Source organism: Mustela nivalis, assembly GCF_964662115.1.
Source record: "Mustela nivalis genome assembly, chromosome: 11".
NCBI lineage: Eukaryota > Metazoa > Chordata > Mammalia > Carnivora > Mustelidae > Mustela > Mustela nivalis.
This window is the reverse complement of record NC_139030.1, coordinates 4,487,554-4,491,021: the sequence shown is the minus strand read 5'-3', so window position 1 is coordinate 4,491,021 and position 3,468 is coordinate 4,487,554. Positions and strand designations below refer to the sequence as shown.

The window sequence follows — 3,468 nt, the reverse complement described above, 5'->3', positions numbered from 1 at the left end:
TTTGTGTCCATTCAGAGTTCAAGTAAAATTGTTTTTGCATTGTTTCTTATGAAAATAGTAATTAATTACCATATTAAATGGAAATCAATATGACAAAACTGCTTGTAGATTTGAGAACACATCGATAAATCAAATTAACAGTATGTTATGTAGAGGAGAGAGTCCACTGGCAAGACAAGGAACCCTTGCTCTGATCCAAGTCACCGACAGGCCTGGCGCAAGCTGGGCTAGTGACCCTCTGAGGGCATGCCTGCTCCAGGCCTGGCGCAGGCTGGGCTAGTGACCCTCCGAGGGCATGCCTGCTCCAGTCTCCATGCCCAAGCCAAGGAGGTGCAGGACCTGAGCCAACTGCCACTGGAGTTGCTCCTTGTGGTACTGAGCCACGTGGCCCATGAATGCTGCTGGGGTGCTGCCACAGAGTGCGTTGGGGCTGGCGCACCCTGGTGGATGGCAGGCCCTGTGACTGCTCAGTCTGGCCTGGGACCATGGTGCCCTGCTGCTGCTTGCCCCAACTGTCTGCCCTGTCCCCACCCTCTCCCCCTACCTCTGCCTGCATTGGCAGACCCTGCCTTCTGGGCTGCCTCTGCCAGCGCAGCCCATTGGGATGCAACTTCATCTGCAACCCCTGCAGCCAGGAAGGCCTTCGGAAATGGATGGTGCAGCATAGTGGGGACTGCTGGGTGGTGGTGGTAAAAAGGCCAATAGTGCCGCAGGCCCCCTTGCAGACCTGCTATGTCTTCCTTAGGGTTGTGTCGCTAAAAACAGGTGTTGGACCTGGAGGAAGAGGGTTTGTGGCCAGAGCTGCTGGATAATGACAAGACTGAGATTTGTGTCCCTGGTGGGGAGACTGACACAACAATGACTGCATGTATCGACTCCTTGTCCAACTTCTAGATGGTAACCAGACTGTGCTGGATAAATTCTCTGCTGTGCCCATTCCCATCCAACAGTGGAACAACAATGTCTTCTTTCAGGTCACCCATGTGTTCTCCAACGTCAAGATAGGTGTCTGCTTTATGTTTTTCCAACACTGGGACCAGGACAGGCAGTTTTGGGTTAGTCAGTATGAAGCCCATGTGACCATTCCAGTGTGGTTGTGCAGGCCCAGCTGTATTAGTTGAAGGCTGTCCTGGCACAACAACATGACTGGTGTCTTCCAGGACTGGGGACTATTGGCCAGGACTTCTCATTAACCCAGGACAAGTACCTCCCTGGCATCCTGGGTACTCCATGATCCCTTCAAGGGCTCTGACCTGGCCCTATTTAGGTTTTAGAAACTACTAGAAGAAAGTCTTTCTTCAAAGTTCTCTACTACTGTTGGAGGGAAGTCCTCCCCCACAAAGGCCCCCTGGTATAGCCCCAGTCCCCTCTGTCCTGTCTCTTCTCCTTTCTGCTTACAGAGGCTTTATCAGTCCCTTTAGAGAAGGCTACTCATCTCATAAGTAGAATCCCAACATTGTGATACTTGGACCAAAAAAAAAAAAAAAAAGAAGAAGAAGAAGAAGTAGAATCTCATCCATATGGCTAGGAAAAGTCCAGCCACCTTGGTTGGCAAACTTAACCTCAAGGCTGGGACCAGGTCTCCCAGCTGAATGTCAACATGCACAAAAAATGTGTGGAGATCCTCAAGGACCCTGTGATTGTATGGTGTATAAAATTGTATGTTATATTGAAATTTTCCATGAACTTTGAGAGAATAATATATCAGCAACAACTATCTGCTGATCATATGTAATTAATTTATTGTTTTTCAAAAAACCCCAGTATATTAAGGAAATGCCAACTATAACAAAACTCAAGGATGCACGAGATTCATCTATCACTTCCAGCTTCCTAAATGTGTACAGTGTCCTCCACAAATAACAAAACTCACCCTTATTTAATCTTTCCAAATGTAAAAAAGATACCATCATTTATTAAGTTCCCACTTAGCATGTACTGCATATTTTCCAGATCCTGGGGATTTAACAGCAAATTAACACATCAGATCCCATCCCTTTCCTTTTTGAGGCTTTGAATTTGTTGTTCCCACCTAAGATGAAGGAAGTTCCTCTGGTTATCATTCATCTGCCTCCTCTTCATTCAGTTCTGAGTAAAAGATATCTCTTTAGGCCCTGTGTGGTTATACTGCTGAATGGTCCACTACTCTATCTACATCATTTTCCAACAGAAAACTGACTGGTTTGCTTACTTAGTTTTTGAAATTAGTTTATCCATATTTTTGTTTATTTTTTATGCTTTTTTACCACAGTAATATGAAAATCCCATAGAGTAGAATTTTGCAGCACATTCAGCAAAATGACCAATACCTTCAACCTAGATTTGTCAATAAGTGTTACTTGAATCAATTAACTAATTCATCAGTAAGAAGAAATCAGAGGAGGAGTCAAGATGGCAGAGAAGTAGCTGGCTGAAACAACATCAGGTAGCAGGAGATCAGCTAGATAGCTTATCAAACCATTCCAATCACCTACAAATCCAATAGGAGATGGAAGAGAAGAAGAGCAGCAATTCTAGAAACAGAAAATTGACAACTTTCTGAAAGGTAGGACAGGCGGAGAATTGAATCCAAAACAATGGGAAGATAGACCGCGGGGTGAGGGGCCGGCTCCTGGCAAGTGACAGAGCCATGCAGCACAAAATCAGAACTTTGAAAAGTATGCTCCACTAATGGACATCGCTCCAGAGGCTAAACTGGCATGAAGCCCACACAGGGACAGCATGGCCTCAGGTTCCATGGGGTCAAAGAAGGATCAGGGGTGTCTGAGTGTCACAGAGCTCACAGGTATTAGAGCAGGGAAGCCAGATACAGAGATGGAGCCAAGGAGTGAGATCACAACTCGGGATTACCTTGGACTGTAATCCATGGCACAGGACACTGCTCTGTGAGTGGGGACCCCACAAGATCCGGGGAAACTTCCCCTGGAATAGCTCAGGGATCTGCAGGGTTCAGAGACTCCAAGCAGAGCTGTGTGCCAGAGACAGAGAAGCTTGGTCACAGGCTGGCTGAGCTCAGAGCTCAGCTGGAGTCCAGGGAGACAGGAGTGATTGAGCACTTTACTCCAAGAGTGCACTGAGGAGTGGGGCCCCGAGCTCTTGGCTCCTCTGGGCCAGAGATTGGGAGGCCACCATTTTCATTCCAAACTCTACAGAAACTGTTCAGGGAACAAAGCTCCCAAAAGCGAACCTGAGCAGATTACTTAGCCTGGCCCCTGGTAAGGGCAGTGAAATTCTGCCTCAGGCAAAGACAGTAAGAATCACTACAAAAGGCCCCTCCCCCTGAAGATCAACAAGAAATCCAGCCAGGACCAAGTTCACTTACCAAGGAGAACAGCGGAATTTCAGAGGAGAAAGCAAAGCATGGAATTCATAGCTTTCTCCCCATGATTCCTTAGTCTTGCAAAGTTAATTAATTTTTTTAATTTTATTTTTTTCTTCTGCTAATTTTTTTTAAAATTTTTACCCTTT

General features: G+C 46.2%; 1 pseudogene across 1 annotated transcript; it reads left to right on the top strand.

Moving 5' to 3' along the window:
- The first annotated feature begins 246 nt into the window (after positions 1-246).
- LOC309843464 (F-box only protein 27 pseudogene) lies at positions 247-1,121 on the top strand (annotated as a pseudogene). Its single transcript has one exon. The product of its transcript is annotated as an F-box only protein 27 pseudogene (transcript).
- The last annotated feature ends 2,347 nt before the right edge of the window (positions 1,122-3,468 follow it).